The sequence below is a fragment of the Lolium rigidum genome, chromosome 2 (genome assembly GCF_022539505.1).
Source record: "Lolium rigidum isolate FL_2022 chromosome 2, APGP_CSIRO_Lrig_0.1, whole genome shotgun sequence".
NCBI classification, from domain to species: domain Eukaryota; kingdom Viridiplantae; phylum Streptophyta; class Magnoliopsida; order Poales; family Poaceae; genus Lolium; species Lolium rigidum.
The window spans coordinates 146,570,839-146,598,313 of record NC_061509.1 but is presented as its reverse complement, the minus strand read 5'-3'; the positions used below and the strand labels follow the sequence as shown (position 1 = coordinate 146,598,313).

General features: G+C 47.2%; 1 pseudogene; it reads left to right on the top strand.

Moving 5' to 3' along the window:
* Positions 1-1,778: 1,778 nt before the first annotated feature.
* Positions 1,779-3,260, top strand: LOC124690198 (annotated as a pseudogene).
* The last annotated feature ends 24,215 nt before the right edge of the window (positions 3,261-27,475 follow it).

Here is a 27,475-nt window from a genome sequence, read left to right as displayed (position 1 = left end):
TCGAGTCAGTCGTGTCATCGAGTCATGTATCCTATTATGAAATATTTGCTATATTTCCTATATTTTATTTTCTATATGGTCTACTCTTGCATGCAACAATAAATATTTTCCATACACAAACTTGTCTTATTTTGTATGCACCAAACTTGAATTCTCTCCCAAATACCAACAAGAAATATATAAGAAATGTGCTAATGTGAAACTTCAATAGAATTTGTTCTTTTTAGAAGAAAATTATTCAAAATGTGCTAATATATATAAGAAATTAAATGCCCCCACTCACACCATTTGCCCCCTCTCAAAATTTTGTCTGGGTCCATCACTGTTGAAAGATGCCTTTTGCTTAACTTGACACGTACACACATATGTCTACATGATCCATCACAACACCACAATAATATTACAGCCAAAACGGATGCAATATGATTGAAACGAAAACAAAAACAAACAATTATTCACTAAGCCAAAATGACAAACAAAAAATCTATCGGGTAGTACTCACGGCTTGGCCCAATAACGGGCCCAACATAGAGCCCACGAACTACTCATGAAATTGTCACTTTTTCTATTTCGGAATGTGCTAACTGAACTTGGTTCCAGTTAACTGATTGTCACTTCTTCCACCGCTAACTGAATTTTGGATTAGACTTGAAACATTCATAGCTAATTTTATTCGAATTCATTTTACAAATAACATCCTACAAACAGCAGCCCCGCAATCCTCAACTCCTAAATTCAAATTGCTAATCCGAACGGAATAGAAACAACAAATAAATGGCAATGATACACACATAGAATGCTCCTGCCATCATGTTTGACTGCTTCTTCAAGTGCACAATTTCGCTCAATTGTTTGTTCAATTTCTGGAACTCTCCGTTCAGCGCTCCATTCACCGCAAAATCCTCCCGAACAGCTCTGTTTGAGATCACCTCCTCCACAACAGATGCGGGAGCCTGGATTGGGGGGGGGGGCAGCACTTCAACTTTAAGTCCTCGAGTTCGAATGTACTTATCCATCCACTCGAAATGGCCGCATTCATCCAATTCCTGAAAAGAAGATCGAAAACCCTAATTCCCAAATTCCCAAATTCAAATTCCCAAATCGAGTCAAATCAGGACGAAGCCCTACCTTCCCATCCTGGCCCAGGTATGGCTTGCTTTCGCATTTGACGAACTCGCGACCCACGTTGCCCCTCTCCGAGCAAACACATGTCAACCGCTTCAGTAGGTCGACGCGAGGGCAGTCGGGGCATCTACTCATCGCGATTTCTCCATAACGGGGCCATGACCTCTGTGAGCCAGATGCGGAGCTCGACATCCCTCGCCGCCGCTGCCACGGACCGTTGCTGGGAGGAGCGGGAGGAAGAACAGGGGAACGGAGGAGCTGGGAGCGGGAGGAAGAACGGGAAGAACAGGGGAACGGAGGAACAGGGGAAATGTGCTAGCGAGGGGCAGCTATGGGCCCTGCATAGCAACGGTCCACTGGTGGGTCCCGCGTGGATATGTGCTGGGTCCTTGTCTGAGCTGGCGAGCTATGGGTCCTGCATAGCAACGGTCGACTGGTGGGTCCCGCGTTCAAACAAATCAGCACAAGTAATCCAGATTCGTTTATTCCTTCGCTGTTTAAGGGCATGTCGGGCCGTGGCTATTTAGGCCGTTGCGTTTGTCGTGCGCTAGCTATTTCGTCGAACGACGTCGTTTTCCAGCGAATACCGGGGAGAAACGTCGTGCGTGAGCTATTGACCCCGCCCCTACTAGCTCGCAGCTCCACTCGCCGCAATGGGCGGAGAGGACCGAATTAGCTGGCGCCACCTCTGGCGCTCCACCCCGCTGGTCCTACACGATCGCGACCTCCCTGAGGCCGGGTGCGCCGCCATCGCTGCCCGAGTCCTCGCCGATCACTCAGGCCCCTTCCGCAAAATTCGCCTCGCCCACTGCAGCTTCGCCTCCCTGGATCTTGAGCTCGTCGAGTGGCCACGACTCATCGCCGCCAAGGGCACCCAGATACTCGCACTCTGCAACAAGCGCGCCAAGGCGCCGTTCGTGTCTCGGCGCCTCCCCACCGACATCCTCAGCGGCGGCGGCGGCTCGCTACAGAAGCTTAACCTGGCCTTCTTGATGCTCCCCGACGACCTTCCCGGCGTCGCGGGCGGCTTTCCCAACCTCCGCGAGCTCTGCTTGATCAGGACCGCCACGAGCGACGAGGATCTCGAGTAGTACTTGCTCGCTGCCAGCCCCGTTCTGGAAACCCTTGTTTTCGTCTGCGACTTGACGCCCAAGTGCGTCCATGTCTTCAGCAAAAGCCTCCGGTGCGCTCTCGTTGGGCTTTCTAGGGTGGAGGAGTTCACCGTAGTGGACGCCCCGCTCTTGCTGCGGATCATCTTTTTCCAGCCGCCTTATGGTGGACTCGGTCGTGTGACGGTCAAGATTGCTTCGGCACCCAATCTGCGAGTGCTCGGCTACCTGGAGCCTAGAATTCACAGGCTGCAGATCGGCGACAACTTCATCAAAGTATGTACGACTGCCTTTTAATCTAGATTGAACTATTCCATCCACATCATCCAATCCATCACGACCTTTTCTATGATGCAGTTAACGAGTATGATGTCTACTCTTCTATTGTGCATTATATATTGCAGCCTGACACAGTAGCGAGCCCGAGCACCATGGCTCCAGGCGTCAGGATATTAGTCTAGAAGGTAAATTTTGGTGTGCTCTGGGAGGTCAAGATGCTCGTCAGCTTCCTCAGATGCTTTCCCAACGTTGACACGCTGCACATTCAGGTTCGTGCAAGTTCATTTGGTCAGTAATATCAACCACATCATAGGTTATTAGCAATCTGATCCACGTGTAACTGAACTCACCGGTACGAATTTGCAGTCTGTCCTGCATGATCCTGCTTTAGCTGCCGACAGTAAACCCAATTGTGAGCATCATGCACGGTTCTGGCAGGATGTCAGTCCAGTTAAATGCTTGAGATCGCACGTCAAGAGGATGGTTATCCACAAATTCCGAGGGGATCAACACGAATCTGAATTCCTCAAGTTCTTGGCCATGAATGCGCACCAGCTGCGGTCTTTGCTGGTTGTACGGCCTGAAGAAAACTTTGCTTTGGTGGACTTGGTGAATGAGATGATAGACAAATCAGGGTGTCCATGGTTTCGAGCATGGACCTCTAAAATATTGGTGGTGTTGCCTGAAGTGTGGGATGATTCAATCTCAATGAAACTATCTGATCTCACAGTCGACCCTTTCTACTGATGAACTAATGGTTGGTTATATGTTTTCATCATCCAAGTTTGTTGGGAATCACTGAATGTGTTCTACTTCAAGTGCACGCTGTTCAGTTTGTAGGCGTGCATTCTCTTGAGATATGGCACTATGGCAGTCTCAACGTTCCATTCTACAAATATGTAACCAGCTAGCAGAACTACCTGAAGGACGTGTGGTTTATCATGTCTTATGTAAATGGGTCGTGCTACAAATCCTCCCGAGGATGGGAGTTTTCCAACCTCCGTCTTCCGCTCCGTCCGATGAAAACATGTGCGGCCGTTAGATCCTAATCGTCTCCCTCCAAGCAAGGCTGAAACAAACAAAAAAAACTCTCGTGGTCCCTCTATTTCCCCTCCGTCACAGGCACCCCGCCCCTGGGCATCTCACGTTGCCGTGGATTGCAACCGCCGCTGCCTGTAGCCGGAGCTGCAAATGGCGCCACCCGTCGCCGGAGTTGCAACTGTTGTTGCTTGTCGCTGCAGCTGCAAACGGCGCCACGCGTTGCTGGAGTTTTTTTTTCAAGAACACGCGCGAGTGTCGCATGTCTTCATTCATTAAGGAAGAGAAGAAGATTTACAAGCAAGGGAAGAGATCAAGTCACAACCGATCTGACCTCATCCCTACAAGGCTACAACCCACACACACCAAGGCTAACTAGGTTGTGATTCTCTCTACCCTAGAGTCCACTCCACTACCGGCATTCCAAAGCCTAGCTCTACCCCAACGTGCAAATTCCGCTTTGATCCGCCTGCAAAGCTCCAAAGGCATGGTGGCAACCTTATCGAAAACACGGGCGTTCCGCTCAAGCCATAACTCTCTGGAGATCAGCACAATAAGACCGTTCAGCTCCTTTCGATGCTTCTGAGGTACACCCGCGGAAAACGCCGGCCACCAAGTCTTGATTTCCGCTGTCGCCGGAGGGGTGAAACGGTTCAACCACCTCGGCAGGAGCATATGATACCAAACCTCCCTGGAGTATGAACATTGCACCGTAATGTCCTCGATGGTTTCCTCCTCCTGACAACAAAGTGGGCACATGGAAGGGTGTTTAAGCCCTCGTCGCGCCAATCTGTCCGCCGTCAATAGGCGATCCCTCAGAGCAAGCCACATGTGAATCTTTTGTTTGAGCGGTGCCCCGGCCGTCCACAGCTCACTTGCTCCTGCAAGCGCGGACCTGCCAACGAAGAATAGCTCGTAAGCCGATTTCGCCGTGTATGCTCCGCTCGGTGTCTGCCTCCAGCTGACGCTATCCTTCACCTGCTCGTCAATGGTGAAGCCCTGCACTGTCTCCCAGAGCGAGAAATATTCCACGATCGCCTGAACCGAGGGAGTGTCGCGGAAGGCGTGTGCCCAAGCATTGCCAACGAGGGCATCATCGACACTGTCCTTCAGCCTGGCAGGCTTGACGAGGCCAAGGAGGCTGGGCGCGATCTGTTGGACACTGCATCCCCCGATCCATCTGTCAGTCCAGAACTTCAGTTTTTGACCATCCCCTAGTCTGCACTCCACCTCTGCCTGGAAGAGCTCTTCCGCTTCATCCTGAATTTTGAAGGGCAGGCCTTGCCAGGGCTTGTCTTCCTCCCCAAACTCCATCCATCTCCACCTGATTCTTAGTGCCAAGTTGAGTAGGCGGAGGTTCTTAACACCGAGCCATCCCAAGGCCTTGGGCGAGCAAACCGAATCCCAGGCCACGATGCATTGACCTTTTCTTGCCTCCATTGCCGCGGACCAGAAAAACCCCTTGATCAATTTGTTGGCACATTTGAAGAAACATGGTGGGAGGTCCAGGGAAAGCATGTGATAAACAGGGGTGGCCGTCAGGGTGGAATTGATCAAAACCAGCCGCCCACTGCGTTCCAGAAGCTTCGATTTCCACGTTGGCACATGCGGGCAAGTTTGTCCACTAACGGCTGCAAGTCCGTCTTTGACAGCCGAACAGGAGAGAGCGGCTCCCAGATACTGGATAGGAAAGGGTCTCACCGGGCAGTTGAGCAAGGCGATGATGGGGACGAGATCAATCTGCTCGCAGCGAATCGGCGAGACCGTGCTTGCAGTGCAGCCCTGAAGCGGTGCCAAAGACTTGCATGATCTGAATTGCCGCCTCCGCTTCCTGGATCGTGGGCTTGATGAGCAGCACGACATCGTCGGCAAACAGAGATAGCCGATGTTTGATGACCCCGTGAACGGCGCTAAGACTCCATGTTCCTCCGCGAGTCTCACCATCACATTGAGGGTGTCCATCATGGCTATGAACAGCGTGGGCGAGATCGGATCTCCTTGCCTCAGTCCCCGAGCATGCCAGAATTTAGGGCCCGCTCCACCATTTATCAGCACCCGTGTATTGGCAGTTGACAACAGCGTGATGAGCCTTGCAATCCACTTTGGTCCAAAACCTCTATGCCTCAGCGTCTGAATGAGAAACGGCCAGGAGATGGAGTCGAACGCCTTCGCGAAGTCAAGTTTAAGCATGAGCGCCGACACTCGCTTTCGGTGGAGGCTCCGGGTCGAATTCTGCACCATGAAGAAGTTATCCTGAATCGATCGTCCTTTGACGAACGCGCTTTGATTTGAGTCCATGATCTGGGAAATTGGGTCCACAAGCCTCATAGCCATAGCTTTGGAAACTATCTTAGCAACGCTGTGGATTAGACTGACAGGTCGAAAATCCCCCACATCAATCGCCCCTTCCTTCTTTGGGAGCAGAGTTATGTACGCATCATTTAGGCGAGCAAAACCCCTGGCATCATCTGAATCGAAACAGCTAACCGCTCTCATGACCGCATCCTTGACAGTGGACCAACAAGTCTGAAAAAACCTGGTCGTGAATCCGTCAGGCCCTGGCGCCTTGTGCGCTGGAAGGGCACGAATGGCGGCCCAGACTTCGTCTTCAGAGAGTGGCAATTCCAAGTGCGACAGGTCCATGGCAGGCAGGTGCAATGGCTCCAGGTTGAGGGTGAACTCCCTAGCCGCAGGCTTGCCCAGAAGCGCGGTGAAGTGCTGGGTGGCTACGGCCTCCATCTCCTCAGGCACCGTGGCAACAGTATCCCCACTCCTCAAGTGGAAGATGTGATTTCACTTCCTCCTTGTGTCGAGGGTACTCCTCGGCAATGCCCTCCGTAAGGGGCTTAGGGTAGATGGAATCCTGTAGGCTGACACGAGATATCGGTTATCAAACAAGCGGGGAGAGCGATTTACCCAGGTTCGGGGCCCTCGATGAAGAAAAACCCTTACGTCCTACCTGTCTGATCTTGATTATGAAAGTATCGGGTTACAATGGGTGCTGAAGGTTTCGGCTGTGATCTCGTCGAGAGACTAAGTTCTGCAGGGACCCAGCTCTAGACTTGCGGTGGCTATGATTGCTAAGATTATGCCCGTGTCCTCGACAGCCTCTCTCCTGGCCATTATATTGGGAGCCAGGTCTCAAGAGATCTGTCCGGGTACGACTAGGTTACGAAGGATCCTAGCTCTAAACTTTCCTTGTATTTTTCATCTCCTTGTCTTGTTCTTCAAGGATTTTTCTTCGGCACCGACGTAGTGGCCCACCTGGCCATCGACTTTCTTCATGGGCCCCTGGTTGGGCCGCAAGTGGTAGTGTAACATTAGTTACCCGAAGGGTAATGCCCACATGACCTGGCACTTGCATGAATGTGGAAGAATGTCGTGTTCGCGTCGCCCTCCTGCAGCCAAGCAATGCACGATCTCTGTCTCGCGACGTGTTGCTGGAGTTGCAACCGCTGCAACTCGTCGCTGGAGCTGCAAATGGCACGCCCCATTCGCCGGACAGTCGGAGTTGCAACCACTGCCACCATTATGTTTGCAGCACCGAAAATCGAGCTTCGCGTAAGAGTTGGTCACCTGTGCAGCACAACAGAAAAGAGACGTTGTGCTGCTTGTGACGGTAAAGCACACGTCCGTTGGGAACCCCAAGAGGAAGGTATGATGCGTACAGCGGCAAGTTTTTCCCTCAGTAAGAAACCAAGGTTATCGAACCAGTAGGAGTCAAGAAGCACGTTGAAGGTTGATGGCGGCGGAGTGTAGTGCGGCGCAACACCAGGGATTCCGGCGCCAACGTGGAACCTGCACAACACAACCAAGATACTTTGCCCCAACTTAGTAGTGAGGTTGTCAATCTCACCGACTTGTTGTAACAAAGGATTAGATGTATAGTGTGGATGATGATGTTTGCAGAAAACAGTAGAACGAGTATTGCAGTAGATTGTATTCGATGTAAAAGAATGGACCGGGGTCCACAGTTCACTAGTGGTGTCTCTGTCATAAGATAAATAGCATGTTGGGTGAACAAATTACAGTTGGGCAATTGACAAATAAAGATGGCATGACAATGCACATACATGTTATGATGAGTAGTGTGAAATTCAATTGGGCATTACGACAAAGTACATAGACCCAGCTATCCAGCATGCGTCTATGCCTAAAAAGTCCACCTTCAGGTTATCATCTGAACCCCCTCCAGTATTAAGTTGCAAACAACAGACAATTGCATTAAGTATGGTGCGTAATGTAATCAACAAATACATCCTTAGACATAGCATTGATGTTTTATCCCTAGTGGCAACAACACATCCACAACCTTAGAACTTTCTATCATCGTCCCGAGATTTAATGGAGGCATGAACCCACTATCGAGCATAAATATTCCCTCTTGGAGTTACAAGTAACGACTTGGCCGGAGCCTCTACTAATAACGGAGAGCATGCAAGATCATAAACAACACATAGATGATAGATTGATAATCAACATAACATAGCATTCAATATTCATCGGATCCCAACAAACGCAACATGTAGCATTACAAATAGATAATCTTGATCATGTTAGGCAGCTCACAAGATCCAACAATGATAGCACAATGAGGAGAAGACGACCATCTAGCTACTGCTATGGATCCATAGTCCAGAGGTGAACTACTCACACATCACTCTGGAGGCGACCATGGCGGTGAAGAGTCCTCCGGGAGATGATTCCCCTCTCCGGCAGGGTGCCGGAGGCGATCTCCTAAGTCCCCCGAGATGGGATTGGCGGCGGCGTCTCTGGAAGGTTTTCCGTATCGTGGCTCTCGGTACTGGAGTTATTATCGACGAAGGCTTAAGTAGGCGGAAGGGCGGAGTCGGAGGGCTGACGAGGGGGCCACACGCTAGGGCCGTGCGGGCCCCCCTTGGGCCGCGCCGCCCTAGTGTGGCGGTGCCTCGTCGCCCCACTTCGTTTCCCTTTCGGTGTTCTGGAAACTTCGTGGAAAAATAAGATCCTGGGCGTTGATTTCGTCCAATTCCGAGAATATTTCCTTACTAGGATTTCTGAAACCAAAAACAGCAGAAAACAACAACTGGCTCTTCGGCATCTTGTTAATAGGTTAGTGCCGGAAAATGCATAAATATGACATAAAGTATGTATAAAACACGTGAGTATCATCAATAAAGTAGCATGGAACATAAGAAATTATAGATACGTTTGAGACGTATCACGCTGCTGGGAGGGAGAAGATCCGACAAGCACCGGCTACCACCATGTGTAGCTCCGCTGCCCTCCCATGTAGCACTAACGCCTTAGCTTTCTTTGTAGCTTCGCCGACATTCCTTTGCAGGCTTCGTAGCTCCGGTGAACACAGTATGAAGCACCAGCGCCCTGGCTTCACAGCTCTCGCGAACACCGCAGGAGGCAACGCCCTGGCTTCGCAGCTCCGGCGACCACCGCATGAAGCACCAACGCCCTGGCTTTGCACCTCCGGCGACTACCGCATGAAGCACCGACGCCCTTGCTTTGCAGCTTCGTTGAATTAGGGGAATTAGACGACCGAGAAGGGAAAGAGAGGGGGGAGAGGATTTTTGGAGCACCTGCGCTTTGTGCGCGGCTATCTGAACCATCCATCGCTTGCATGGGCTCGTGGGGATGTGTGTCGTCCCTGACAAATATTTGCAGAGTGGTTACTTACAAGCACACTACAGTGTCGTTTCTGTTGCGGTTTGCAAAATTTGTACGTACATAGTTCTTATCTCTCCAATGTCCCACGATACTGCAACAGTTTGTATTCTTCTGCTCATCATTTCCTTTCTGAGCCACGTGAGAGAGAGAGAGGAGATTTGTGCATGTCTCCTTCCACAGTTCCACTTCAAAACAAAAGTAAAACAAAGAAAAAACAGGTTTTCACTTTTGGGAGAGATTGAAGAACAGAGGATGCATGAGAGAACGTTTACGAGGGAGAGAGAAATATTTCCATGATCGTTTATCAGCATCATTAGAAGAAGGGTTAGCTGCACGCAGGTGAGAAACCTTGGAGTGAATGTTCATGTGGATAGGAGAAAGCACAAGTTTAAGAGGCGAACTCACAGCAATGGAAAAGCAGAGTTCATAGGAGAGAGAAACAGTGGGAAGATGGGAGTCAACTGCCATCTAGCTATGCGCGCAGAGAAGCGGTAAGTCAACTCCCCTATGACCTACTACCTCCGTTTCAAGAAATAAAACGCACGCGCATCCCAAAACGAACTTTGACCATAAACGGAGGTAGTATGCTGCAGGGACCTAGGGCTAGCGGTTAATTACCAGCCAACACTCATAAACATCTGGGGTACCCCTCTCGTATCCCTTGAAACAAGGGAGGGCCACGCTACGGGTGCGCAGTGCGCACCTGCGATACCACACTTTTTCCAAAGAGAGGGGTGGCACGCCTTTCTTGTTTGGCGCGCCACCAGGCCTCTTTTAGCCCTCCTGACCCATTCCGTGAGGTCCAAACGGGCTTCAGATGCTTCTCTTGATAAAATATTATCATCCCCGAAATTCTAGCTCAATTTAACTTCTTTAAGATCCCTGAAAGTCAAAAATACACAAAATCGGATTTTCCTGACATGCAAAGTTATAACCCAATAAAGGAGATCATTTGTAAATCTCCAAAAATCAATATAAAACATGGATATAACATCAAATATATTGCAAATATGTGGAAATGTGTGTCAACAAACTACAAAATTCATGCATGCATTTTACATGCATCAATGATCGGCAACGACGATACAACGGCGATGACCGCGCAGATACAATGGCCATGTCGGTTGTGTTTTGGGCGTGATCTTAACGCTTTTGGATAGGATGGATGCGATGGAGCTTGGGCTTGCTTTTGAGCTTGCCGCTGGCATCCAGACTCGTTCTTATCAACGATGAGGACTTGGCGGCGATTAGAAGGAAGAAGACGAAGATGTTTCCCATATGGTTTATACCGAAACGATATGTGGGTCGGGTTGGCTAGCGCTGGGCTGCGTTCTTGGGCCGGTTCGGGCTGCTGTGGTGCTAGGCTGCGGTGGTCTGCCAGGTAACCCTTCTTTTCTTTTTTTGTTTTGTATTTTGTATTTTAAATTTTCTATTTGAATTCCATTTTGCTTGAATGATTTCAGTTGTGTGATTTCTACAAAAAATTCCATCGAGGACGAGGCGGAACGCCGTGCTCACTCCACGGGGTTCCGGAGGGAGAGGCGACGTGTGACGTACAAGAAGCGGGGGTACGATGGGGCAGGACCGTCCAACGCACCGTCGGTAGGCTAGAAGTGTAGCAAATTTGTAATATATAAGATTTGACTAAAATGAAAATCTTTATTTTATTTTAAAAATTCTATCGGAACCGCCATATTGAAGACGCCGACATGGAAACCCGTTACCCAAACGGAAGATGGCATGCAGGTGTCCTCGATAAAGCTATGCCATTGCACCTTGTTAAGCTTCATGCACTAGCCAGTTGAACCAAAAGTCCAAACTCATGGAAAGGGCTAGGCAATCTACTTATACACTTCAACACGCCCTCTCACGTGTGACGGGAAGACGAGAAGACAAGTCAACACGTGTACAGAGGCAAAGAGGCAGCGGGAGGCCGGGCGCGGCAGGAGGCTGCGAGAAGAGGGGGGAGAAGAGATAATTTTTAGAATAAATTATGAAAACCAGGATTTGAACTCGAGACCTGGGGCTCTGATACCATGTTAAGCTTCATGCACTAGCCACTTGAACCAAAAGTCCGAACTCATTAAAAAGGCTAGACAATCTACTTATACACTTCAACACACCTGCCGATGCCTATTTGAGGGGTACCGGTGGAGATGCTGCAAGGAGAACTCCAATCGGGCTCAAATCATGCTCGATCGATGAAAAATATTTTTTTTTAGATTGATGCATATGTCACTAGCCGGCTAGGGCTACTAGCTAGGTTTAACAAGACGAGTGAGTCGGCATGGAGTGAACGGCGGTCTTCATCACGCGCGTACAAGAGAACAAGAGAAAAGGGGACCTGCCTGGTGGGTGGTGGGCAATCGCTCGGCCATACTAGGATGCAGGCCTGCAGCCTGCAAGGCCTCTTTCACCTCGACTCTTGTTGCCCAAACAGCCCATGTCACATGTCAGACAGCTCGGAAATGGAACAACTCACTGCATCTCGATCCAATTTCGCCTCTAGGCTCTTCCCGGTCAGCAAGATTCTTCACCATTGAATTTCGAAAAGGGTTCGTTTAGCTGTGTACGTATGGGAACCAGGATAGTAGCACTGTAGCAGTGACTCGATGAGCGCGGAATCTCAATGAGTGGTGCGTGGAACCTGTGTCCTGTGATATTATTCTTGTAGATTCGTGTGCGATCAATGAGTCGAATGCTTCTGGCCGCACGTACTGGAAAGAGAAGATGCGAAAAGGAAGGGCTGGATTATATAAGTTGGGTGCGTACGAATCATACGATCATGTGCCTTTGCGAAGTGGAGAGAAAAGCTGGCCTCGATTACCAAGTTCCTCCTGACACCAGCGATTCCGGATTAAACAATCCAGCACACACTCGAATACTCGATTACACGGTGACTCGACCACTAGAGTTTTTATATCACATTGTTACCGCGTGCTTTGTCAAAGGGCGGCGCTCTGGAGTAGCAGTAGGTGATGCAAATCCAATAGCGATACGGGGGTAAAACCATCTCCAAACACGTTGCCCCAACAAAAACGTCACGTCATGTCGGAGTATTTGGAATCAATACCTGTTTCCAACCGATTATAGAGCGTCGCCCTCCCTTTCCTCTCCCTGATACAGATCTGAGAGGCGATTTTGAGAGTCCACCGCCGGTCCACCTCTTCCGCCGGTGAGGCGTGGGTTCCCTCCCCTCCGTCGGCTGCTCCGGCGGCGGGAGGGTGGGGGAAGCCCGTCTCACGGCGTGTATTCATGGTAGGGCTTGGCAGGTGTTCGGCCGGCGGCGCTTCGGAAGCGGAGGTGTTGTTGGTTCGTCCGTTGTCCGCGCAGATCCCCTCCGGCGATGGAGTTCTCTGGGGCTTCACCGACCTGCGTGCGACTTTCCCTGCACCACGGCCAGTTCCAGGTATGCGGTGGATCTGGATGCAGTTCAATAAGAGGATGATACAGAGGTTCTTCGCGGTGGCGCCGGCGTTCCCGGCAGTAGTCTCTTCGGAGGCGGTGCTCGGTGACTTCCCGTCTGCGGTGTGGTGGGCTCCGGCGATCCAATGTTTGGGGAGCTTCAGCAGCGGCGCGCCATCGTCAGCTCCGGCTCGTCGTCGTCGTTGGGATCCAGAGGGCTTCCTTGTAATTTTTCCTTTGTTTCTGGACCTTTCTGTAAGTTCGGAGAATTAATATATCATCCCTTTCGCAAAAAAAAATACCTGTTTCCAACCGGGTTTTCCAAACGACGTTTCAAATTGATTTTTTTTTCTTTCTCTTGTCTTTGAACACACGGTCATACATTAGGGACCTCCAAACACACCGGTACCCCCGTGTTACCTTCCCGAGCGAGGCGATAGGGCGACCCTCTCTCCCCTCCTTCCCTAGAGCTCCTCTCTGACCTCCTTCCCTCAGTCTTCTCCGATGGGTGTTGCCCGCGCCCGCGTGGTGCCGATGCATCGCTGGCGGTGGTGGCCCCCTTCTTTTACTTGGTGCTGGGGCGGCTCAGCTTGGGAAGGTGTGTCCTGGCGGCGGTGTAGCTCGGCCGCCGACATTATGACGTGGTTTCGGGTGACGGTGATAGTTAGCGGCGCGTGCATCAGGTGCAGGCCTTGACTGGCAGCACCCTTCAGTCCTAGATCTAGGTCCACTCGGCTCGATCTGGGTCATGGGGTTTGGTTCGGGCCCGATCGTGAGGTCGGGCCACCTCCGGTTGATCAGAAGAATGGATCGGGATAGAGGTGGCGGTGACGATGACGTGTCTACTGCACCGCGGCGGTCGGAGCTTCACCAACCCTATCTAGCCCGGTCGGACCTATGTCACTTAGCTTGATGGTAGAGATGTCGATGGCCTAAGAGCTGCAGCGTGGCGACGAGGACTTGTCACTGTTGTCGCGTCTGGTCTGCACCCCCCACTGGTGGTGGAGGAATTCCTCCAGGTGGTTGTGCTATTGCCGCTCTACGGTTCCAATTGGTCTGGTGTGCTTCTGTTGCTCTGCCCGTCCGGCTATCGCCTATGGCGATGGAGGTTGTTCCTTCCAGCGTGGTTGCGGTGCTACCGCCCCTTGTCTACGGCTGTTTCTTCTCAGTCCATTCGGCCTCACAACGTTCGCCATGGTGAGACGACGATGGTAACCGCAAGATCGTGGGGGTGCATGTTAGTGGACGACAAGTTTGGTGGAGTGCTAGGGATTGTTCGGGTTGTGGTTTTTTGGGGGTCCCTGTCGGCTTGTTTGGCATCGACACGGTGACGCCTGCGGGCACAGTCGCTTCTTCTTAAAGGGCGTCGGGTGTATCCCTTCCCCACTCCCTTCCGTGTACCGCCAGAAATGCTAGGACCAGTCCGGGCAGCAGCGTCGTCATGATCACATTCATCCTTGAAGGCGGGTTGCTTGGTATGCGGCAATTCGGCGGCGTAGGAGCATGGTGGGACTTCTCTGCATGGCATAGCGGTTCAGGGTCATCATTGCTTTTATCGACTAGCGGTGTTAGCATTAATTTCTCTTTACTTACTTTTTTGTTTCTCTTGGGTTCGATTGTGCTATTTTGCCCAGCAGAGATCACACAGTTGTATCGTGTGGTTACTACATTAATATAGCGGGATGAAACACGTGATGAAAGCCTTTTTCGATGAGTCTTTGAACACGTAAGCTATAAATCTGTCTTACAATATGTTTTGAATGGAAATAAAACATACAATAATTTGAATAATTTGAAGCAGTTAACCCTGATCCAAACGAGAGCATAGTTGACTCGCCTTTGAGCTTCCATAGATGCTCCATGAGATCATTTTATAATTAGTGATGAACATGTGTGTCATGAATTTTTGCATGCATGACTAGAAAACCAGCCAAATCAGCTGACACCTAGTGATCAACATGGGCAAGAGGACCCTGGCACTAATAGAGACCCACATCAATCAATGAACTCTTGCGCTCATTCTCAATGATCGTGGTATGCATGATCCCACAAATATTCATCACCTCCCACATTTGATCTTGACACCATGTAAGAGAAGAGTACCAAATAGTAATAAATCGAGATTGGAGCACACCAAATGCTTGCTCGACGTCCTTCATGCAACTCTCTTGACATGAAGCAAAGTGAGACTTCATCTGACCTAGACGCTTAAAGATTTTTTTTGACAAATATTGACCATCTTGGATAGATCCATTGACTAGGTAGTATCCACTGGTATATAGGTGACCATTGATCTCATAGTTGCATAGTGGATCATGACCTTCAAGTAGTTTTGCAAACATTGGAGAGGGTCTCAACATGTTGATGTTACATGCACAAGAAAGAGTGTGAAATCCACATGTCTTGATCAGCCACAACTTCAAGTGCCACACTACAATATCTATGATGACCTGTATAAACCTTGCCAAGCAAACATATAGTTCTTTAATGACCAGTGTATGAAACAGATTCTTCCAAGCATCCCAAGAAATCTTCTCGATGCGTGACTCTAACAGTTTCTCCTTCATTTGGTTCTCTCAAATAGTCCGATCTAAACTTTCCCACAACCATCTATACATGCATTCAATGGTTTTGCACTCATTCATGCGCATGTATTCATCCTTTGAATCTCGAGGCTCCATATGCAAGCAACCTCATAGCAGCGGTGTATTTCTAAATTGATGAGAAACAAGCCATGCCATAATGGTCATGTTTTAGCACGAAATACTTTTCGTACACTATCGCACTATGAAGAATCTACATGAGTAACTCCTTGTTCATCCTATAGTGCCTCCAAAAATCCTTTGTGCTCTATGTTGTATTGTTGGCAAAGTAGTTGGTGTAGAGCATAGTATGACCTTTCATCCTCTGCCAGAGCGTGTTTTTCCTTCTCCCAAAATTAAGAACCTCCATGATGCGGACCAACCTTCTCCTGCTCGTTGGCTTGCATTTTTCAAAGACAAGTTACAAGTGCCCCTGAGCATCGGCAGCGACATCCTCCTCCTCCATCAATAGATGGATCATCATATTGTCCATGTTGCCCATGTCTCCAAGTCAACATGAGAAATCATCAATCAAACGAGCGGTGACGAGAGAGACGAGAACTACGAAGATGTCTCCTTGCATGCAGGGCAGACACGCGAAGTGGCTGTCACGTTTGGGGCTCAAGTCAACGAACGCTCTAGGCAGCGAAATGGGCGAGAGGAGAGGGTGAAGCGTCGTGGAAGCCGGTGCATGCGCATTACCGATGTCGACATGGGCGATGACGGCTGCAGGAGGGATGGAAGGAGAGGCATGTCGTGTCAGAGATGGTGAATGGGATGGAGCGCTAGCAGTTGGTACCCGACCGACTTTTACCTACGTGGCGACAGGTGCAGCTCGTGTCCAGCGTGGCTAGAAAATCCTATATGCGGCGGGATAGCTTTGCAGCTTCAAACATGCTATTACACCCAACGAAAAAATAGCGCGCTATTTCACGCTAATAGCGGTGCTATAGCGTATTTGCGAGTTAAACCCTACACTATGCATTTTAGGCACGCTATGATGCTACGCGCGCTAAAGAGGCGCTATTTCACGCTATTTGGCGCTATTCGCTATTCCGCATAGCACGCTATTTTGCCGGAGTAGTTTTTAGTAGCTCATTCCACATTTTGACCCACTTGCGTATCCTAAATCCCTATAATCCAGGCAACCCTAGACTAAGAAACTTAGATCGCGCACTCCCCAACTCCTTATCACCTGCTCTGCCCGGCAGGCGACGACGTGATGGCGCAGCTCCGCGCCCCTTCTCCTCTGTCAATCAGTGGTAAGCGACCATACCTAGCTTCACCTTCACGCCTTCACCCCGTGCCTCCGTTCCCCTCCCCCAATCCTTCTAGTTCGGGACAATGTGAATGTGAACTATGGCTTGTGATTTTGAGACTGTCATATCAAGTTGTGGACTATGTGAACAATCTCTGGTTGATGTTTGGCTGCAAAATATCATATCCGAGATTTTATAGCTGCAGAGTGATATATCTATTATTATATATATGTTGAAATCCTGAATTTTCATTTTTTTGTTAAACGCCATTTTGAAAAATAGCACCCTATTAGCACGCTATAGCGTCTATAGCGTTTTTCTGAAGCCCACGCTATTTGTGTTAGCGTGCTATTTTTTTCATTGATTAGACCGCGTTGGACGAAAACAACCTTTGAGTGACTCGACTGAGTGTGGTTTTCTATACGATTCCACCGGTGATGCTCTAAGGGCATCTCCAGCGGGGCGACGTAAACGGATGATGTGCGACCGTTTGCGTCCGTGCAGACCGGAAATTCTTCTGCACCTAGCTCCAGCGGGACGACGCATCGTGTCCGGGCCGTCCACGGCGACGCAAACATGGCGCAAATATGCGGCACGTTTGCGTCTCCACGGACGTTGCGCGGTCGCGCCTAGCGTCCGCTCGCTTCCCCCACGGGCCCGCCTAGCAGCGACCCTAGCTCGATCGGCCTCGAATTAAAGCATACGAAGCGCGCCCATTTCAACCGCCGGAGTGGCAACCGCGCCGATCAACCCGCCAACCACCAGAATGGAGCGCCGAACCGCCACGGAAGAGCAACCGCGGGCCTCTTGTTTATACGCGCCACCATTAATCCCCGCAGAATATAACCCCTGCGTCTAATGTAATTCACGTCCAACCGCCTGCTTCTTCTTCTTCTTCTCCAACACCGGCTAGCCAGACGCCATGAGCGACTACACGCTACCGTCGGACTCGGGGAGCGAGGGCAAGTCGCCCGGATGGCTGCATTGGTGGGAATCGCGTGCGACGCCAAGCGATCCGGGCTCCACGCCCAGCGACCCTGCCTCCACGCCGAGTGAGGAGGAGAACGGAGGCGCCGATGCTGATACGTCTCAAACGTATCTATAATTTCTTATGTTCCATGCTAGTTTTATGAAAATACTCACATGTTTTATATACACTTTATATCATTTTTATGCATTTTCCGGCACTAACCTATTAACAAGATGCCGAAGCGCCGGTTCTGTTTTCGCTGTTTTTGGTTTCGAAATCCTACACAAGAAATATTCTCGGAATTGGACGAAACAAAAGCCCACGGTCTTATTTTCCACGGAGCCTTCCAGAACACCGAAGAGGAGACGAAGAGGGGCCACGAGGCGGCCACACCATAGGGGGGCACGGCCCCACCCCTGGCCGCGCCGCCATATGGGGTGGGCCCCTCGGGCGTCCCCCGACTCTGCCCCTTGGCCTATATAATCCTTCCGTCGCGAAAACCCTAGTACCGAGAGCCACGATACGAGAAAAGTTACTGAGACGCCGTCGCCGTCAACCCCATCTCGGGGGGGAGGGGGTCTGAAGATCGCCTCCGGCACCCTGCCAGAGAGGGGAATCATCACCGGAGGGCTCTACATCACCATGCCCGCCTCCAGACTGATGCGTGAGTAGTTCATCCTTGGACTATGGGTCCATAGCATTAGCTAGATGGTTGTCTTCTTCTCTTGTGCTATCATGTTTAGATCTTGTGAGCTGCCTATCATGATCAAGATCATCTATTTGTAATGCTACATGTTGTGTTTGTTGGGATCCGGTGAATATGGAATACTATGTCAAGTTGATTATCGATCTATCATATATGTGTTATTTATGATCTTGCATGCTCTCCGTTGCTAGTAGAGGCTCTGCCAAGTTGAGACTTGTAACTCCAAGAGTGAGTATTTATGCTCGATAGTGGGTTCATGTCTCCATTGAATCTGGGACAGTGACAGAAAGTTCTAAGGTTATAGATGTGCTGTTGCCACTAGGGATAAAACATCAATGCTTTGTCTAAGGATATTTGTATTGTTTACATTACACACAGTACTTTAACGCAATTATCTGTTGTTTGCAACTTAATACTGGAAGGGGTTGATACGTCTCCAACGTATCTATAATTTCTGATGTTCCATGCTTGTTTTATGACAATACCTACATGTTTTGCTCACACTTTATAATGTTTTTATGCGTTTTCCGGAACTAACCTATTGACGAGATGCCGAAGTGCCAGTTCATGTTTTCTGCTGTTTTTGGTTTCAGAAATCCTAGTAAGGAAATATTCTCGGAATTGGACGAAATCAACGCCTAGTATCTTATAATTCCACGAAGCTTCCAGAACACCGAAGAGGGGCCAGAGGAGAGCCCTGGGGGCCCCACACATGTGGGCGGCGCGGCCCAAGGGGGGCGCGCCCCCCTGTTGTCTGGCTGCCTCGTCAGCCCTCCAACTCCGACTCTTCGCCTATAAGAAGCCCCCTGTCCTAAAAACTTCGGGGGAATAAGCCACGGTACGAGAAACCTTCCAGAGCCGCCGCCATCGCGAAGCCAAGATTCGGGGGACAGAAGTCTCTGTTCCGGCACGCCGCCGGGACGGGGAAGTGCCCCCGGAAGGCGTCTCCATTGACACCACCGCCATCTTCATCACCGCTGCTATCTCCCATGAGGAGGGAGTAGTTCTCCCTTGAGGCTAAGGGTTGTACCGATAGCTATGTGGTTAATCTCTCTCCTATGTACTTCAATACAATGATCTCATGAGCTGCCTTACATGATTGAGATTCATATGAGCTTTGTATCACTATTAATCTACTACTCTAGTGATGTTATTAAAGTACTCTATTCCTCCTTCATGATGTAATGGTGACAGTGTGTGCATCATGTAGTACTTGGCGTAGTTTATGATTGTGATCTCTTGTAGATTATGAAGTTAACTATTACTATGATGGTATTGATGTGATCTATTCCTCCTTTCATAGCTTGATGGTGACAGTGTGCATGCTATGTTAGTACTCGGTATAATTGCGTTGGTCTATCATGCACTCTAAGGTTATTTAAATATGAACATCGAATGTTGTGGAGCTTGTTAACTCCGGCATTGAGGTGCTCTTGTAGCCCTAGACAATTAATGATGTTCATCATCCAACAAGAGAGTGTAGAGTGGTTTTATTATGTGATCAATGTTGAGAGTGTCCACTAGTGAAAGTATGATCCCTAGGCCTTGTTTCCAAATACTGCAATCATCGCTTATTTACTGTTTTACTGCATCTTTACTTCCTGCAATATTACTACCATCAACTGCATGCCAGCAAGCTATTTTCTGGCACCGTTACTACTGCTCATATACATTCATATCACTTGCATTTTACTATCTCTTCGCCGAACTAGTGCACCTATACATCTGACAAGTGTATTAGGTGTGTTGGGGACACAAGAGACTTCTTGCACTGTGATTCAGGGTTGCTTGAGAGGGATATCTTTGACCTCTTCCTCCCTGAGTTCGATAAACCTTGGGTGATTCACTTAAGGGAAACTTGCTACTGTTCTACAAACCTCTGCTCTTGGAGGCCCAACACTGTCTACAGGAAAAGAAGCGTGCGTAGACATCAAGCTATTTTCTGGCGCCGTAGCCGGGGAACGAAGAAAAGCTACACAACAGAGATTTCTACCTCCCACGTCAACCATGTGCCAGTTGTAGACATCAAGTATTTTCTGGCGCCGTTGCCGGGGAGAAAAGGTAAAAGGCACTCACACTCCGGACCCCAGCAACTAAGCTATTTTCTGGCGCCGTTGCCGAGGAGAAAAGGTAAAAGGCACTCACACTCCAGACTCTGGCAACTAAGCTATTTTCTGGGTGAGTGCTCGAAGCTATTTCCTTTAGATCCTGCAATTGCATCTTTTTGTTTCTTGTTAAACACTAGTAAGGCATAATGGAAAACAACTGTGAGCTTTTTAATCTATTTCCTGAGTTAAGACATAAATGGTGTGTTGCAAAAATTGAAAAACCTATGGAACCTTATTTCCATGCTAATGGCAATGTTATTAGTATGAATTCTTTGAACACCACTGTTGCTAATGCTATGGAAAATTCTAAACTTGGGGAAGCTGGTTTTGATGAGCATGATATTTTTAGTCCCCCAAGCATTGAGGAGAAAATTTACTTTGCTGATACTTTGCCTCCTATTTATGATGATTATAATGATAGTGGTATTTTGGTGCCGCCTACTATGGAGGATAAAGGTTATTATGATTACACTATGCCTCCTATATTTGATGATTATGGTAATGAATTTGCTCCCACTACAATTAATAAGAATGACTATGCTTATGTTGGGAGTAGTAATAATTTTATGCATGTAGCTCATGATAAGAATGTTTCATTTGATAGTTATATTGTTGAGTTTGTTCATGATGCTACTGAATATCTTTATGAGAGAGGACAATATGGTTGTAGGGATTTTCATGTTACTAAAACACCTCTCTTTTTGCTGAAAATCTTGAAGTTGCGCTTGTCTAGTTTTCCTATGCTTATTGCATTATGCCTACATGACTTGTTTATTTACAAGATTCCTATGCATAGAAAGTGGGTTAGACTTAAATTTGTGTTGAATTTGCCTTTTGATGCTCTCTTTTGCTTCAACTCTTATTTCTTGGGAGTGCATCATTAAAATTGCTGAGCCCATCTTAATGGCTATAAAGAAAGCACTTCTTGGGAGATAACCCATGTTTTTATTTTACTACAGAAATTTTGTTTTATATTTGTGTATTGGAAGTTGTTACTACTGTAGCAACATCTCCTTATCTTTATTTTATTGCATTGTTGTGCCAAGTAAAGTCTTTGATAGTAAGGTTCATACTAGATTTGGATTACTGCGCAGAAACAGATTTCTTGTCATCACGAATTTGAGCAGTATTCTCTGTAGGTAACTCAGAAAAATCTGCCAATTTATGTGAGTAATCCTCAGATATGTACGCAACTTTCATTAAATTTGAGCATTTTCATTTGAGCAAGTCCGGTGCCTCTAAAAAATTCGTCTTTACTGATCTGTTCTATTTTGACGATTCTGCCTTTTATTTCGCATTGCCTCTTTTGTTGTGTTGGATGGATTTCTTTGTTCCATTAACTTCCAGTAGCTTTGTGCAATGTCCAGAAGTGTTAAGAATGATTGTGTCACCTCTGAACATGTGAATTTTTGATTATGCACTAACCCTCTAATGAGTTTGTTTTGAGTTTGGTGTGGAGGAAGTTTTCAAGGGTCAAGAGAGGAGGATGATACAATATGATCAAGAAGAGTGAAAGGTCTAAGCTTGGGATGCCCCCGTGGTTCATCCCTGCATATTTCAAGAAGACTCAAGCATCTAAGCTTGGGGATGCCCAAGGCATCCCCTTCTTCATCAACAACTTATCGAGTCACTTCTCTTGAAACTATATTTTTATTCGGTCACATCTTATGTACTTTACTTGGAGCGTCTGTGTGCTTTTATTTTCATTTTGTTATTTTCATTCTCTGAATAAATGCTTGTGTGGGAGAGAGACACGCTACGCTTGTTCATATGAACACTAGTGTTCTTAGCTTTGCTTTTAATGTTTATGGCGAAGGTTGAAAACAGAAAATGCTACATGTGGTAGTGGTATAATGAAACACTTGCATAATCTTGTAGATCATTGTGCTTTGATAACTTGATTCTTTGCAAATGTTTTGAGGTATTTAGATAGTAAGGCTTGCTGGATAAATAAGTTAAAATTAGTAGTGGATTGTTGTCTTTAAGCTTGTGCCGTACTACAAACTCTATTTAAATAGTTGAAGGTGTAGTTGGACTTGATAGCTTTCCATGTCTGAGAGTTCATCGTAATAACTAAGTTATGCTGAAGGTCGAGGGAGATAGTGGGGTACTTGTGCCACCGTGAACGGCCCTCCTTGGAGTAAATTTTAATCATGCTCTTAATGATGAACCTGCTAGTTGTTTGCAATAAGCTTGTGAGTTCTTTTTGACTAATGTTAAGCTACAGTTTTTGGCACTTCCACCATCCAAATTTGCTAGCCTCTTCGGTACTGTGCATTGCCTTTTGCTCACATTGAGAATTGTGCATACTTCACGGTACATCCAAACCCGTGGGAGGACTTTCTCTTGTTCTCCTACACATAAGCCCATACATCTCCTCAAAACAGCCACCATACCTACCTACCACAGCATTTCCATAGCTGTTCCGAGATATATTGTCATGCAACTTCCATTTTACATTACATGTTGTCATTTATTATTTATATATTGCTTTGCATGATTCTATACAGCTGATGAGTGGTTTACCCATGTTACGCTAGATCATTGCACATCCTGCTACACTGGCAGAGGCATACAGTTTCATACATCATGTTTTATTCATTATGAGTTATTTGTACCTAAAAGTGTGTTGTCATATTAGGATGTTGCCCCTAAAAGTGAAAAGAGCCGTGGAGGCCATCAAAAAGAGAAAAAGAAAAGAAAGAAAAAAATAGAAAAGAAAATAAAAAAAGAGAAAGAAAAAAGGGGGCAGCATTACTATCTTTTATCCACACTTGTGCTCATGTTTTAGCACCTGCAGTATCCATAGTCATCATTTGTGCTCATGTTTAGCACCTACACTCCATATGAGAGAGTTTTCATGTTTTAATATTATAACTATGTGGGGAATTTACACTATAGAACTTGGATTGTATATTCCAATGATGAGCCTCCTCAAAAGTTCTCTAGGTCTTCATGAGCAACCAAGTTGGATGCACCCCCACTAGTTCCATTGGAGAGCTTTCATACACATATAGCTCTATGTGCATCCGTTGCATGGCAATCACTACTCCTTGCATAGCTGATACGTCTCCAACGTACCGATAATTTCTTATGTTCCATGCTTGTTTTATGATGATACACACATGTTTTATACATACTTTATGTCATATTTATGCATTTTCCGGCACTAACCTATTAACGAGATGCCGAAGAGCCAGTTGCTATTTTCTGCTGTTTTTGGTTTCAGAAATCCTAGTAAGGAAATATTCTCGGAATTGGACGAAATCAACGCCCAGGGGCTTATTTTTTCACGAGGCGCCGCCACACTAGGGCGGCGCGGCCCAAGGGGGGCCCGCGCGGCCCTAACGTGTGGCCCCCTCGTCAGCCCTCCGACTCCGCCCTTTCGCCTATAAGAAGCCTTCGTCGATAATAACTCCAGTACCGAGAGCCACGATACGGAAAACTTTCTAGAGACGCCGCCGCCGCCAATCCCATCTCGGGGGATTCAGGAGATCGCCTCCGGCACCCTGCCGGAGAGGGGAATCATCTCTCGGAGGACTCTTCACCGCCATGGTCGCCTCCGGAGTGATGTGTGAGTAGTTCACCCCTGGACTATGGGTCCATAGCAGTACCTAGATGGTTGTCTTCTCCTAATTGTGCTATCATTGTCGATCTTGTGAGCTGCCTAACATGATCAAGATCATCTATTTGTAATGCTACATGTTGCGTTTTGTTGGGATCCGATGAATATGGAATACTATGCTATGTTGATTATCAATCTATCTATGTGTTGTTTATGATCTTGCATGCTCTCCGTTATTAGTAGAGGCTCTGGCCAAGTCGTTACTTGTAACTCCAAGAGGGAGTATTTATGCTCGATAGTGGGTTCATGCCTCCATTAAATCTGTGACGATGACGGAAAGTTCTAAGGTTGTGGATGTGTTGTTGCCACTAGGGATAAAACATCAATGCTATGTCTAAGGATGTATTTGTTGATTACATTACGCACCATACTTAATGCAATTGTCTCGTTGTTTGCAACTTAATACTGGAAGGGGTTCGGATGATAACTCTGAAGGTGGACTTTTTAGGCATAGATGCATGTCTGGATAGCGGTCTATGTACTTTGTCGTAATGCCCAATTAAATCTCACACTACTCATCATAACATGTATGTGCATGGTCATGCCCTCTTTATTTGTCAATTGCCCAACTGTAATTTGTTCACCCAACATGCTATTTATCTTATGGGAGAGACACCACTAGTGAACTGTGGACCCCGGTCCATTCTTTTACATCGAATACAATCTACTGCAATTCTCGCTCTACTGTTTTCTGCAAACAATCATCATCCACACTATACATCTAATCCTTTGTTACAGCAAGCCGGTGAGATTGACAACCTCACTATCACGTTTGGGCAAAGTAATTTGGTTGTGTCGTGCAGGTTCCACGTTGGCGCCGGAATCCCTGGTGTTGCGCCGCACTACACTCCGCCGCCATCAACCTTGAACGTGCTTCTTGGCTCCTACTGGTTCGATAAACCTTGGTTTCTTACTGAGGGAAAACTTGCTGCTATACGCATCACACCTTCCTCTTTGGGTTCCCAACGGACGCGTGCTGTACGCGTATCAAGCTCTTTTTCTGGCGCCGTTGCCGGGGATCTGAAGAAAAGTTACACCACAAAGATCTCTAACCCCCACGTCAAGTACACGCTAGCAGCTCTTTTTCTGGCGCCGTTGCCGGGGAGATCAAGACACACTGCAAGGGGAGTCTCCACCTCCAATCTCTTTACTTTATTTTTGTCTTGCTTTATTTTATTTACTACTTTGTTTGCTGCACTAAAATAAAATACAAAAAAATTAGTTGCTAGCTTTACTTTATTTACAATCTTGTTTGCGTTCTCCATATTAAAAGCAAAAAAAATTAGTTACTTGCATTTACTTTATTTACCTTTTGTTTATTTCATCATGTTTCCTCCTAAGTTCGTTCTGAAAGATGTACCGGTAGGACGAGGATCTATCATTGGGAAAGATAATATAGAAGATTTTTTCACTCATATTAGTACGGTTGAAGATTTTGAAGATAGACACTTGGTAGAACTTGCTCCTACTTACGAAATTGCTGCTGCTTCTTTAGTACACATGTTAGAAGCTAGATTTGTAAATCTCGATCCCGTAATTCAACATATGTTTCTTACACTAGGGGATATGGAAGAAGGAGAAAAGAAAGATTTTGTCTTAGAAACCCTTCTTAAAGAATTTGGTGATGTAGCAAGAGAAGCTAGGAAAGTCTTTACTAAATATAATATGCTTGGCACTTATACCAACTTTGCTAGCACCCTTGAAAAGTTGGAAAAAGATAGACAAAAGTACACTAATATGGTTAATTATGAGGGGGATATTAAAACATCAACACCTTGCAAGCTCTTAGGAATGTGTGAGGCACTAGAAAATAATTATGCTTGGCTTGTCCCTGAAAATTTGTTTGATGAGAATAGAAAGCCTAAGACTAATGAAAAGGGAGCCTCTAAAACTTACATAGATAAGATACAATGCATAGTTGAGAAAACTCCAAACCCCGCTATTGATGCATCATCTCTTGATAATACTTGATACACACTTTCTGCGCCTAGCTGAAAGGCGTTAAAGAAAAGCGCTTATGGGAGACAACCCATGATTTTACTTCTGCACTTTTGTTTTATATTTGAGTCTTGGAAGTTGTTACTACTGTAGCAACCTCTCCTTATCTTTATTTTTTTGCATTGTTGTGTGATACGTCTCCGACGTATCGATAATTTCTTATGTTCCATGCTTGTTTTATGACAATACCTACATGTTTTGTTCACACTTTATGATGATTTTATGCGTTTTCCGGAACTAACCTATTGACGAGATGCCGAAGTGCCAGTTCCTGTTTTCTGCTGTTTTTGGTTTCAGAAATCCTAGTAAGGAAATATTCTCGGAATTGGACGAAATCAACGCCCAGAGTCTTAGAATTGGTCGAAGCTTCCAGAACACCCGAGAGCCACCAGAGGAGGGCCACAGGCCCACCAGATGATAGGCTGGCGCGGCCCAGGCCTTGGCCGCGCCCCCCTATTGTGTCGCCGCCTCGTCGACCCTCCGACTCCGCCTCTTCGCCTATATAAAGGTCCCTGACCTAAATCTTCGATACGAAAAAGCCACGGTACGAGAAACCTTCCAGAGCCGCCGCCATCGCGAAGCCAAGATCTGGGGGACAGGACTCTCTGTTCCGGCACGCCGCCGGGACGGGGAAGTGCCCCCGGAAGGCATCTCCATCGACACCACCGCCATCTTCATCACCGCTGCTGTCTCCCATGAGGAGGGAGTAGTTCTCCATCGAGGCTAAGGGCCGTACTCGGTAGCTATGTGGTTAATCTCTCTCCTATGTACTTCAATACAATGATCTCATGAGCTGCCTTACATGATTGAGATTCATATGAGTTTTGTATCACTATTTATCTATGTGCTACTCTAGTGATGTTATTAAAGTAGTCTATTCCTCCTGCACGGTGTAATGGTGACAGTGTGTGCATCGTGTAATACTTGGCGTAGGTTATGATTGTAATCTCTTGTAGATTATGAAGTTAATTATTGCTATGATAGTATTGATGTGATCTATGCCTCCTTCATAGTGTGATGGTGACAGTGTGCATGCTATGTTAGTTCTCAGTGTAATTGTGTTGATCTATCTTGTACTCTAAGGTTATTTTAATATGAACATTGAATATTGTGGAGCTTGTTAACTCCGGCATTGAGGGTTCGTGTAATCCTACACAATTAGTGGTGTTCATCATCCAACAAGAGAGTGTAGAGTATAGCATTTATCTATTTATTCTGTTATGTGATCAATGTTGAGAGTGTCCACTAGTGAAAGTATAATCCCTAGGCCTTGTTCCCAAATACTGAAATCACTGCTTGTTTACTGTTTTACTGCATCTGTACTGCCTTCAATATTACCACCATTGACCACACGCCAGTTGTAGCATCAAGCTATTTTCTGGTGCCGTTACTACTGCTCATATATATTCATACCACCTGTATTTCACTATCTCTTCGCCGAACTAGTGCACCTATACATCTGACAAGTGTATTAGGTGTGTTGGGGACACAAGAGACTTCTTGCTTTGTGGTTGCAGGGTTGCATGAGAGGGATATCTTTGACCTCTTCCTCCCTGAGTTCGATAAACCTTGGGTGATCCACTTAAGGGAAACTTGCTCTTGTTCTACAA